Here is a 14,146-nt window from a genome sequence, read left to right as displayed (position 1 = left end):
CACGACAGGGTGGTAAGAAACCCGCCACTGAAAGGGTTAGACGTCATTCATTCAGTCTTTCAAATGACTTGAGGGGAGGGTGATTGTTTGTCCATCTAAACAAAATAAATTATGCCTCAGCAGACAATGTTTTTTTTCTTCGCACTAATTAAAAATGTCCTGCCAAGATTCTTCGCATATATACATGCCTGGTTGAGCAAATAACATATACAGCTAACAAGGGAAATGGTGAGGATTTAAATGATTATCTTTATGCGTAAACGCTCAACAATTGAAAGCAAAATGTCATTGAGTTGTCCATTTTTCAAATAAAGTTGCGTTTAAATAGGCCCTAAAACTCACATTTTGTTTCCTGCTGGATAAACAGGGGAGCCACAGATAGAGTTTACATGTCACACAATAAAGTACTGGGCAGGAGAATCCTTCCAAGGTTGAGGGAATTATTGCAGATTTTCATAAAACCGTCTATCTATATATATAAAGCTGAAAGCCCGCACTGACTCACTGACTGACTGACTCACTCACTCACTCACTGACTGACTCGCCAAAAGTTCTCCAACTTCCCGATGTCGTAGAAACATGAAATTTGGCGCAAGCATAGATTATCTCCAAAATAGGGAAAAAAAATTGGGTCCCAACTCGATTATTCAATTCTAGCGCAAAAAAATTGGCGTCGAAATTTAACGTACGTAATCTAAATCTCTCACTTCCCAATGTCATAGAAACGTGAAATTTGGCACGAGCATTGATTATGTCATAAATAGTAAAAGCTAATGGGTCCCAACTCGATTATTCAATTCTATGAGCAAAAGAATTGGCGTCAAAATTTTACGTACATAATCTAAATCTCTCACTTCCCGGTGTCATAGAAACGTGAAATTTGGCAGGAGCATTGATTATGTCATAAAAAGGAAAAGCTAATGGGTCCCAACTCGATTATTCAATTCTATGCGCAAAAGAATTAGCGTCCAAATTTTACGTGCGGAATGTAATTTTCTCACTTTCCGGTGTCATAGAAACGTGAAATTTGGCACGAGTATTGATTATGTCATAAATAGGAAAAGCGAATGGGTCCCAACTCGATTATTCAATTTTAGCGCAAAAGAATTGGCTTCGAAATTTTACGTGCAGAATGTCATTTTCTCACTTTCCGGTGTCATAGAAACGGGAAATTTGGCACGAGCATTGATTATGTCATAAGTAGGAAAAGCTAATGGGTCCCAACTTGATTATTCAATTCTATGCGCAAAAGAATTAGCGTCCAAATTTTACGTGCCGAATGTAATTTCTTCACTTTCCGGTGTCATACAAACAGGAAATTTGGCACGAGCATTGATTATGTCATAAATAGGAAAAGCTAATGGGTCCCAACTCGATTATTCTATTCTATGCGCAAAAGAATTAGCGTCCAAATTTTACGTACTGAATCTAATTTTCTCACTTTCTGCTGTCATAGAAACATGAAATTTGGCACGAGCATTGATTATGTCATAAATAGGAAACGTTAATAGGTCCCAACTCCATTATTCAATTCTAGCGCAAAAGAATTAGCGTCCAAATTTTACGTGCGGAATGTAATTTCTTCACTTTCCGGTGTCATAGAAACAGGAAATTTGACACAAGCATTGATTATGTCATAAATAGGAAAAGCTAATGGGTCCCAACTCGATTATTCAATTCTATGCGCAAAAGAATTAGCGTCCAAATTTTACGTGCAGAATGTAATTTTCTCACTTGCCGGTGTCATAGAAACGGGAAATTTGGCATGAGCATTGATTATGTCATAAATAGGAAAAGCGAATGGGTCCCAAATCGATTATTCAATTCTAGCGCAAAAGAATTGGCGTCCAAATTTTACGTACGGAATCTAATTTTCTCACTTTCCGGTGTCATAGAAACGGGAAATTTGGCACGAGCATTGATTATGTCATAAATAGGAAAAGTTAATGGGTCCCAATTCCATTATTCAATTCTAGCGCAAAAGAATTGGCGTCGAAATTTTACGTGCGGAATGTAATTTTTTCACTTTCCGGTGTCATAGAAACAGGAAATTTGACACGAGCATTGATTATGTCATAAATAGTAAAAGCTAATGGGTCCCAACTTGATTATTCAATTCTATGCGCAAAAGAATTAGCGTCCAAATTTTACGTACGTAAACTAATTTTCTCACTTTCCGGTGTCATAGAAACGGGAAATTTGGCACGAGCATTGATTATGTCATAAATAGGAAAAGCTAATGGGTCCCAACTCCATTATTCAATTCTATGCGCAAAAGAATTAGCGTCCAAATTTTACGTGCGGAATGTAATTTTTTCACTTTCCGGTGTCATAGAAACGGGAAATTTGGCACGAGCATTGATTATGTCATAAATAGGAAAAGCTAATGGGTCCCAACTCCATAATTCAATTCTATGTGCAAAAGAATTAGCGTCCAAATTTTACGTGCGATATCTAATTTTCTCACTTTCCGGTGTCATAGAAACGGGAAATTTGGCACGAGCATTGATTATGTCATAAATAGGAAAAGCTAATGGGTCCCAACTCCATAATTCAATTCTATGTGCAAAAGAATTAGCGTCCAAATTTTACGTGCGGAATCTAATTTTCTCACTTTCCGGTGTCATAGAAACGGGAAATTTGGCACGAGCATTGATTATGTCATAAATTGGGAAAGCTAATAGGTCTCAACTCGATTATTCAATTTTATGCGCAAAAGAATTAGCGTCCACATTTTACATACATAATCCAAATCTCTCACTTCCCAATGTCATAGAAACATGAAATTTGGCACAAGCATTGATTGTGTCATAAATAGGAAAAGCTAATGGGTCCCAACTCCGTTATTCAATTTTATGCGCAAAAGAATTAGCGTCCAAATTTTACGTGCGGTATGTAATTTTCTCACTTTCCGGTGTCATAGAAACGGGAAATTTGGCACGAGCATTGATTATGTCATAAATAGGAAAAGCTAATGGGTCCCAACTCCATTATTCAATTCTATGCGCAAAAGAATTAGCATCCAAATTTTACGTGCGGTATGTAATTTTCTCACTTTCCGGTGTCATAGAAACGGGAGATTTGGCACGAGCATTGATTATGTCATAAATAGGAAAAGCTAATGGGTCCCAACTCCATTATTCAATTCTATGCGCAAAAGAATTAGTGTCCAAATTTTACGTGCGGAATGTAATTTTCTCACTTTCCGGTGTCATAGAAACGGGAAATTTGGCACGAGCATTGATTATGTCATAAATAGGGAAAGCTAATAGGTCCCAACTTGATTATTCAATTCTAAGCGCAAAAGAATTAGTGTCCAAATTTTATGTATGTAATCTAATTCTCTCACTTCCTGATGTCATGTTATATGAAGGAAACGTCGCATGGTTACCTCCACGTGGTGTTTCCTGGGTAACGCAGAGAACTATGCAAAATGGTGAACATATGTTTTTCCGGTATCTCTAAAGTAAGCACGACTTCATAAGATAAACACCAGTACCAAATTAACTCGGGCGAAGCCGGGTATTTCAGCTAGTGCTATATATATGCAAAATGTGTGTCATTAAAGGCATAAATTTGAGTGTTTTGTTATTTTGCTTGATGTTTTTGTATTTATTTATGTATGTATCGTTGCTTATTGTACGAAACTATTTAAAGGGGTTGTCCCGCGCCGAAACAGGTTTTTTTTTTTTTCAATAGCCCCCCCGTTCGGCGCGAGACAAACCCGATGCAGGGGTTAAACAAGAAAACCGCACAGTGCTTACCTGAATCCCCGCGCTCCGGTGACTTCTTACTTACCGGTTGAAGATGGCCGCCGGGATCTTCTCCCTCGGTGGACCGCAGCTCTTCTGTGCGGTCCATTGCCGATTCCAGCCTCCTGATTGGCTGGAATCGGCACGTGACGGGGCGGAGCTACAAGGAGCCGCTCTCCGGCACGAGCGGCCCCATTCAGAAAAGAAGAAGACCAGACTGCGCAAGCGCGTCTAATCTGGCGATTAGACGCTGAAAATTAGACGGCACCATGGAGACGAGGACGCTAGCAACGGAACAGGTAAGTGAATAACTTCTGATAACTTCTGTATGGCTCATAATTAATGCACAATGTACATTACAAAGTGCATTAATATGGCCATACAGAAGTGTATAGACCCACTTGCTTTCGCGGGACAACCCCTTTAACTTGCATTTTCTATACTGTTTTTGTTGAGATGACCTTTCACACCGTTGCGGAATACTCCGTCCTTGAATTTCACATCAAAATCCGCACATTAGTAATGTGCATTTGGGAGCCAAATATTCTATGCTATTATGGAATATTCTGTCTGTGTGAAAATTCGCTGCTGGGTGGTTGTCTTAAAGAATTTTTCCCTGTATTAGCAGATTTGCACTTTACAGAGTTAGGCCATTCCTACACAGGCGTTAGTAAAAATGCTGCATTTGTAAATGCAGCATTTTTACTAGGGCAGAGATACCTTGTACAGTGTTCAGTGTTAGCTATTGCCTGCATTCTTACTGCGCTTTGAGCACAGTAACAACACAGGCACAGAAAGCTGATGGCGTCACCATTTTCACTTTCCCTCCCAGTGGCATAGAATGCTGTGTTCAAAAAAAGGCGATGCATCGCGTTTAAAATGCTTAAACGCCTGAAAATTGAACAGACAGTACGTTAGAAACGCCGCATTTGAACGCCAGTCTGAGAGGCCCCTTGTAATCAATGGAGCTGATTAACAATTAAATGTTGTAAAAAGTGTGCTGTGTGAGAGCAGCCTTACACTATGACTGGTATTTCTTGTTAAAAACAAAGAAGACTTCAGCAGTTCAAATCTTTCTCTTAGTATAAGGTGTGTGTATTCACCAGTCTACAGTAAGTCCACATTTTCTAGTGAATGCACACACCTCCTAATTGGAGCAAGATTTGGAGTGCTGCAGTTTTCTTAGTTTTTGTATGCTTTGTAAGTTGTCCAGTAACTGGGTTGTTGACTATGAGCACCCCTGTATGGACTGCTAAAAGTGGTGTTGCTATTAGTATTATTACTTAGTATATAATATTTAATCATTTTAAATAAAATCATTTACTGATCCAGAGAGTAGATCACTATTAGAGGTACACAATCATTTTCTTCCTTCTCTATGTATTTGGGTAGTTGACTTCTGAGTATCCTGGTGGCTTTGGTGACCTGATCATCAATTGAAGTGGGATGGTAGCCCTAATTTAAAAATGTCCTTTTAAGATGGCATAATAGTTCATTCTTGTCTGTTGGGCTAGACCAATTCTGGTTGTATCTGATGGCCTGGCTGTAGATAAAGGATGTTTCATTGTGTTTGGCATGATAAACTGTCCTGTATGAGATATGTGGGCCGATCAAATCAGGGCTGCCATCCCACCTGCACTGACCACGGACAAGATACAAGTCCCTAACACACAACAGAACTTTAAGATCCCTGGGACATTCACATGTTCTATGACCAATGTTGTATACCTGATCCTGTGCAGGGCTTTCTATGTTGGAGAAGCAGGCCAAAAACTGAAAGCAATTAATGAAAGAAAGCCTGAATTATTTGTGGCTGAACATTTTTCAAATCTCAACGTCATAAACAATTTTGAGGTTACAAATTTTTAACCATCTTTGAAACTCTTAACACAGGCCTAAATATTTCAAATAGTTTCATGGTAGAGTGAACTATATGAGAAATCTGTAACAGAGATAACACACAGGCCTGGTGACCCCATAACAGATATTTAGTGACCATAAAACTTTCAAATCCCTATCATTGAACTAATTACGTATTTACTCCTCTGTTCACCCTGTTCTGTTGCTGTTTTAAGTGCAAATTAATCACAACATATCTGTGCCCTTTTATATGTATGTGTACATATATGTATGCTTCTTTGGATCTACCCTATTATGCCTAAGGAAGAACCCTAAGTAGGTTGGAAAGTTTGCTGCAACATCATCTCTTTTTGTTAACCATTAAAAAGAAGTGCTGGAACTGAGGCCTGCAGGGCTGTAAGTGGAGTGCCACTTGACAGGGTTAACAGGGAAGTGGGAAGGAAAGGGTTAACAGTAAACAAGAAAGGGGAGTAGCAGGGGGATGGGAGGAGTTACAAAAGTGCGGAAAAGACCATTGCAGACATCAGAGGAGAAAAGAGATAAGCAGGAATACAATGAATTCGCCCTGTGAATGTTTTGTTACAAGGAAGTAAGATAGTCAATGTAATATGTGAAGAATGTAGGGTGGGGGTGGTTTCGTTGTTGGGAAGTTAATAACATTGTCATGGCAGCGATTGGTGGGTGGGTCCTTGGAGTCGGTTATAAAATTGGTCGATGGGGAGAGGCAGGGTGTGGATAGTCACCTTACCCCCTCTCATTGGATGGTGTGTGTTGGTGTCTGTCACCTCTTGGCTCTGACAGGGTGTAATACTTGCAGAGATGGTGGTATGTCTAGCCTTGTAAAGGCTAGTGGGTCTCCGAGTCGGGAGGTGTATGGCTGGAGGCAATTTGGGATATTGGGTCTCAGAGTAAGTTGGAGTATGGCTGGAGGCAATTAGGATATCTCCCTTTAAATGGTGAGGTGACAGATTTTGGGGCTCCAAGGACCTCCTCTGTTTTGGTGGATGGTGAATATTTAATTAATGAGTTTTATGGTTAAATTGGGTTGATTTATGTAAATTGTTTTTAATAAAATGGCTGTTGTGGTCAAATTATCCAAAATTATTTAGTGTATGTCATTATTTGGGATGTAGTGGGTACGGGGTTAGCAATTGGAAGAATTAGGTCAGTAGGCTACAGCTGGTAACGACTCTGGTCTATCCAGATCAAGTATCATATCTATTAGATTATTATCAGAAATGAGCGAGCACCAAAATGCTCGGGTGCTCGTTACTCGATCCGAGCATTTTGTAATGTTCGAGAGCTCGTTTTGAGTAATGAACCCCATTGAAGTCAATGGGAGACTCGAGCATTTTTCAAGGTGACCCATGCTCTGCATAGGGGAGGTGTGTGATTCATCTGAAAACATCAGAAAGTGATAAAAACACCACAGAAAAGGATAGAGAACAGCAGGGGCAGCATGCATGGATGCATCTGAGGTTCCCAGGTCGCACTATTAGGCCAAATTGTGGGCAAGAGCCTGGTGGTCACCCCCCTAACAATTTAGTTGGGTCAGACCATAATCAGCAAGGCACACGCGCTGGCACATCTTAGCTAAGCACCACACTAGGTGGAACGAAGGCCAATCACCGCCTGCGGGTGACACCACTGCCTCTTCTCCTGTGTTACATGCTGGCATTGCTGTCCAATCCCCCCCCCCAGGACGGAGGCACGAGCCAGCGTCCACAACGTACTGAAATTTTTCCCAGCTCAGAGTCCAGCTGTCCCCAGACGGGGTAAGGCACAACCCTTCGCCTATTCAGTAGTCCACAGTGTACTGAAATTTTTCCCAGTGCAGAATCCAGCTGTCCCCATCCCAGACGGGGTAAGGCGCACCCCTTCGCCTACTCAGTAGTGCACAGCGTACTGAAATTTTTCCCAGTGCAGCTCCCAGCTGTCCCCTTCCCAGACAGGGTAAGGCGCACCCCTTCGCCTACTCAGTAAACCGCAGTGTACTGAAATTTTTCCCAGCACAGCGTCCAGCTGTCCCCATCCCATATGGGATAAGGCGCACCCCTTCACCTACTCAGTAGTCCACAGCGTACTGAAATTTTTTCCCACGCAGAGTCCAGCTGTCCCCATCCTATATGGGTTAAGGCGCACCCCTTCGCCTACTCAGTAGGCCACAGCATACTGAAATTTTTCCCAGTGCAGCGTCCAGCTGTCTTCATGTCACATTATCGCTTGATAGCCGCACCACCCTCATGTCTATTTATAAGTGTATATTGGGTGAGGAGGAACAAGAGACACACACTGCAGAGAGTTGGCAGGGCCTGGCAGCGACCCTCTTTGAAATTGTGGGCAATAGCCCACAATGCTGATGAGAATTGCTGATAAATTAACATATGATCATAATTCCAATCCCATGCAACCTCCGTCACAAAATTGCGCATAAAGGGGACTCAGATGCCAGTACTTCTACACATCTCCAGAATTCAACAACCCATTCTAAAACAAAAGATTTTTTTACCCAGAGTGCCGGTGAACCCCTGAAAGATTTGTTTACCAAGAGTATAGGTGAACCCTTGAAAGATTTGTTTATTAAGAGTGTAGTTGAACCTGTGACACTGCTGTAGCAAGAGTGGCCTGTAGGGGGCCACTGAGCACAGTCACTGTGTTTGGTTTAGTTAACCTGCACCTGCAAGGGTGTAGCTACACAGTTTAAGTTTCCCCTCCCTCAAAAACTCAGGGTCCTTGAAGCCTGTGGAGCTTAGGTCCATTGAGGCCTGTGGGGCCTGAGGTCTATGTAGACCTGGTGCTGGTCTGTGAGGGACCTGGAAGCACGGAGCACACAGGGGGTAGTCGGCCGCTCGCTCATTACCTGTCGGGGTGAAGTCACCTTGCTGGAAGGTCCATTCCCTTGGCTAGTGTGAGTGGACTGCGTGGAAGACTGGGTAGTGGGTAAATTACTGGATGCGTTATCCGCTATCCACGTGATCACCTGATCGCACTGTTGTGGTTTTAATAATGGTGTACCACACGGACCTGGAAACTGTGAGATAAAGCTAGGGAGGGTAGATACGTGACGTTTTACTTCTCCCTCAGTAGCAGGCACTGTTTCAGCCCGCCTTGGCCTCTGCCCACACCCTCATTCGGACGCCCACGTCCTCGACCCTTACCCCTAGTCTTGATCATGTTGTATAATGCACTGTGTCAAAATGCTACGCAAACTGCGAGGTATTTTGCATATGCTTTAAGCCAAAAATAGACAGTGAAAAATGTGTACAGTCTTCTTATATAGTGTGGATCGACAGGACACACACTGGGGTATTTTGCCTACAATATAGCAAAAAATAGACAGTGAAAAATGAGTACAGTCTTGTACAAAAACAAATGAAAAAATGAAAAATGAGAGGAGTTTTGTTAGTTACCATATAGGCTGTGAACACCAGTAGCAGTATACTGTATAGAACCGGTAACAATATGCAGTATACAGCCGGAATGCTTGTGAATGCTTTGCGTGCACTACTGGTCCCAGGCAGCCAAACTGATGTTGCACAAAAGTGGAGTTGTAGTCCTAAAAAGGATTGTTGGGTTCTTTGAAAGCCTTCCCTGCATGTTCATTGGCTATAAAAAAAACCGCTAAACATGTGGGGAAGAGAGGGTGAAATTTTGTCGAGCACCACGTGCTCGATCATCTCTAATTACTATGTTTCTCTTACTGGGAACAATCAAATGTTGCTCCTTTTACATAGAACGATTATAGTTCAAAAAATCATTCAAATGAGTGAAAGTGAACAATAATCTTTCATTCTAAATGCAGCAACTATCGAGCAAATGATAGATTGTTTACTTTGTCGTTCATTTTATGCTAGCATAAAATCATTGTTGGCTCTTCCACTTATCATTTTGGTTTAAACACTGATCATTTAGTTGTTCTCACTCACTATACAGTGAACGACTGAACGATTTCTCATTTGAATGAGTCAATGATGTATCTGCCTGTATAAACAGACTGCACGAGTGAACTCTGACAAATGAGAAAATCGGCTCCTCTAAACTGCCCCTAACATGACACCAAACTTTTTTCTTTTTACCTATTGTATTAATTAACAAGCTACAGTTGTTGCAGCTTCATAATACTTGCTGTTCTAAACTTTAGAAACTCTCAAGTACATTTTAAGACTTTCAAGCAAATGTGATACAAAAAGCCTTTAAATTTTTTTTTCTAAACCAAAAGAATAATGACACTGCAAGATCGTGTGGTGAAATGAGCAATAATTTGATAAACGTTGTCTTTTCATTAGATTAGATCAATTAATCTGATTCTAATTTGGCTAAACATTACAATATTGGAATCTCTAGAGTCTTGTGAATAATCTCTAAACACATTGACACTCTTAGCAGACAAACATTATCCCTACTCACACTGTTTGTCCATATGGTCTCATCCCATGGTGAGGGAGAGCACCCTGCTGTTTCAATCAAATAAATGTCAATTATCTGAGATGAATTTTTAGCACATGACTATGTAAGTCTGATCCAGCCAGCTAAATATCATCAAAAGAAGTATTCCTGGAAACTAGGCCCTTTTTTCTTAATTATATTGTTTACCAAGGATTGTAGCAAAGCTACTGAATTTGTCCATTTACCAAGTAAATGTCAATCACAAATTACTGTACACCTTCTAGGACTTCTATTGGGAATATATGGCTTTTGATTCAATATACAATACATGTATAAATAAAGTTAAAGGCCCTTTTACATGTAATGAGTGTCAGGCAAATGATGCTGGACACTTGTCCCCGTGTTTACTCGCTCCCCTGCTGTTACAGAGAGACAGGGTGGCTGGAGGAGAGTTCTATCCCCCCCGCTCACCCCATTTACTGTCAGAACCAGCAACTCTCGGGGCCGCCGTGCCCACACCACCGGTCCTGCTACCCGGGTTACAGGAGTGCGGCGTAGGGGAGCCCCGCTTCTAGTGATCTTCCCGGGCCGCTGTAAAACTGCTCGCTGCCGGGTTGCTAGGGAGGCAGCAGGTGCTTCTCTAATTCCTTGACTACCAAGCTGCTTCCTTGGTAACTGTCTTTTCAGCAAGGCGGGGGGCGTGTCCCCAGCACCTCCTTGATGGGCCCTGCTGCTGTCAGGCTCCCTGCCCCAGCTACTGGGGCGGGAGCTCTGACAGCATTCAAATGTGTGTGTTTTCCTTCCAGCCCTTGCCAGTGTTAGTTTGGTTCTCCAGCTGCACCCGTATTTATTCTGACTGCTCTTGTGACCCCGGCTTTTCTGACTTCTGTTTTTGGACTTGACTACGTTTTTGCCTTCCCCTCTGTACTGCGTACCCTCCTGTTGCCGACCCGGATTGTCTGACCATTCTACCGTTTGTTTGTCTTCAGTGTCTGTTTGTCTTCCTGTGTCCCGCTTCCCTAGTGAGGGTAGGGACCGCCGCCCAGTTGTCGCCCTGGGGGTTAGCCCAGGGGGACAAGTAGGCAGGGACAGGGGTTGCGGGATTTCTCAGGGACCCCCATATCCCGGACACAGTCCTGACCCTTGTATCCGCCCAGCAACTTTGAACCCCTCGATGGAGGCCGTACCTTGTTTCATCTGTTTTTTGGCTTGAAAAAGACCTCTACAGGTCGAAACGTCGCCTAATTTTTAAACTATGAAACAATAAAGCATGTTCCTTTAGACAAGGAGTTTTTTTTGTGCATCACTATATGCTGCCACCTTTTCTGCTATACGTGTTTCCTCAAGGGGCTTATGTCCATAGCCCTGTTGATGGCTCTGCATCTATCTAACTAGATTTTTTTCGCTACAGAGAACTAAGATTCTCCTCTACTTAAAAATACTATTTTTCTCTAATTTGCCTCCCCCCTAGTATTTCACTCTGGTGGGGTAGAGTGAGTGCCGTGGTCTTTTGCTTACTACTGTGAACTGAACGGAACTACGACATAGGCAACCGGGAATTGCTGGCTATTAAGTGGGCTTTGGAAGAGTGGAGGCATTTTTTGAAAGGAGCTCGTCACCTGATCACGGTACTCACAGACCATAAAAACCTCACCTATTTAGATTCCACTAAGAGGTTAAATGCTCGGCAAGCCCGCTGGGCCTTGTTTTTCTCTCGGTTCAATTTTGTTGTTACCTATAGACCCGGCTCAAAGAATGTCAAGGCAGATGCCCTGTCTAGGAGTTTTGGTTCCCCGGAACCTTCCAAGTCTGAGCCTGAGAGTATTCTCTCCCCTGGAGTGGTGCTCGCTGCTGTCTCCTCCGACCTTTCACCCCTCATACACGCCGCTCAACAATCCGCCCCTGAAGCCCTTCCGGAAGGCAAATTTTTTGTTTCGTTGTCACTGAGACTGAAAGTGTTAGAGGAGACACATGCTTCAGTCCTGGCTGGTCACCCCGGTATCAGGGGTACTCTAGAGTTAGTAGCCAGAGTCTATTGGTGGCCGCATATGGCCAAGGATGTACGGCTATTTGTGTCCGCGTGCCCGGTTTGCGCAAGGGGGAAGAATCTCAGGAGACGTCCTGAGCGTCCTTTTCTTCCCTTGTCCATTCCATCCAGGCCATGGTCCCATTTGTCCATGGATTTTATTACTGATCTGCCATCCTCGCTGGGGAATACGGTCATTTAGGTCATAGTTGACCGTTTCTCTAAAATGTCACATTTCGTTCCGCTTTGCAAGTTGCCTAACGCCAAACATCTGTCTGAAATGTTCATCAAGGAGATTGTTCGGCTACATGGGATCCCCGAGGATATTGTGTCAGATAGAGGGGTACAGTTCGTCGCTCGCTTCTGGCGAGCTTTCTGTAAAAATCTAAATATTAATTTGTCTTTTTCCTCCGCCTTCCATCCCGAGAGTAACGGACAAACGGAACGGATGAATCAAGAACTTATCCAGTACCTGCGACTTTTTGTCTCTGATAACCAGTTTCAGTGGGCCAGCTACTTACTTCTCACCAAATTTGCTATCAACAACCATGTTAACTCGTCGTCCCAATTGTCACCTTTTTTTTGTAACTATGGGTTCCATCCCCGGTTCTCGCTTTCTACTCCTTTTGTCTCAAACAATCCGGCCGCGGACATATCCTCTGAGGAACTGTGCACAGTTTGGGCCCAGGTTCGTAAGAACCTTCAGGGTTCCCAAGAGAAACTGCGTAAATACGCTAAGAAAAGATGTACTATCTCGGCACCTTTTGTGGTCGGGGAGCAAGTTTTATTGTCATCCAAGAATCTGAGACTTAAGGTTCCCTCCCTGAAACATGCTCCCCGGTTCATTGGCCCATTTACTGTTTCGCAGGTTATCAACCCCGTGTCGTATAAGTTGTCACTTCCTGACTCCTGGAAGGTCCACAAGGTTTTTCATAAAAGTTTGCTTAAAAAGTACATGACTCCAGTTCTACCCACCCAGAACCCGCCCCCTCCTTCTCTGGTACAGGGGGAACTGGAGTATGAAGTAGAGAGGCTTGTTGATGCTCGACGGGTTAGAGGTGTGCTGCAGTACCTAGTCCACTGGAGAGGGTTTGGCCCTGAGGATAGGACGTGGGTCCCTGCCAGGCATGTTCATGCGCCGCGCCTAGTCCGATCGTTCCACAGGGCTTTCCCACTCAAGCCCGCTCCTGGCCATGGGGGTCCGGTGTCCCCCCGTAGAAGGGGGGGTACTGTCAGAACCAGCAACTCTCGGGGCCGCCGTGCCCACACCACCGGTCCTGCTACCCGGGTTACAGGAGTGCGGCGTAGGGGAGCCCCGCTTCTAGTGATCTTCCCGGGCCGCTGTAAAACTGGTCGCCGCCGGGTTGCTAGGGAGGCAGCAGGTGCTTCTCTAATTCCTTGACTACCAAGCTGCTTCCTTGGTAAGTGTCTTTTCAGCAAGGCGGGGGGCGTGTCCCCAGCACCTCCTTGATGGGCCCTGCTGCTGTCAGGCTCCCCGCCCCAATCAGCTGCTGGGGCGGGAGCTCTGACAGCATTCAATTGTGTGTGTTTTCCTTCCAGCCCTTGTCAGTGTTAGTTTGGTTCTCCAGCTGCACCCGCGTTTATTCTGACTGCTCTTGTGACCCCGGCTTTTCTGACTTCTGCTTTTGGACTTGACTACGTTTTTGCCTTCCCCTGTGTACTGCGTACCCTCCTGTTGCCGACCCGGATTGTCTGACCATTCTACCGTTTGTTTGTCTTCAGTGTCTGTTTGTCTTCCTGTGTCCTGCTTCCCAAGTGAGGGTATTGACCGCCGCCCAGTTGTCGCCCTGGGGGTTAGCCCAGGGGGGCAAGTAGGCAGGGACAGGTGTTGCGGGATTTCTCAGGAACCCCCATATCCCGGACACTGTCCTGACATTTACTATAAGCAGCAGCTGCTCATTACTGAATGGCTGCTGTTTACACTGAACAATGCTTGTTTGGATTTTAAGCATGCTTAAAACCGAACAACTGGATGACTCTCATCTAGAGATGAGCGAACGTACTCGTCCGAGCTCGATGCTCGGGCGAATATTAGGGTGTTCGGGATGCTCGTTACTCGTAACGAGTACCACGCGGTGTTCGGGTTACTTTCACTTTCTTC

This window comes from Eleutherodactylus coqui, chromosome 1, assembly GCF_035609145.1.
Source record: "Eleutherodactylus coqui strain aEleCoq1 chromosome 1, aEleCoq1.hap1, whole genome shotgun sequence".
In the NCBI taxonomy this organism is placed as follows: domain Eukaryota; kingdom Metazoa; phylum Chordata; class Amphibia; order Anura; family Eleutherodactylidae; genus Eleutherodactylus; species Eleutherodactylus coqui.
Note: the sequence above shows the minus strand (reverse complement) of the source record.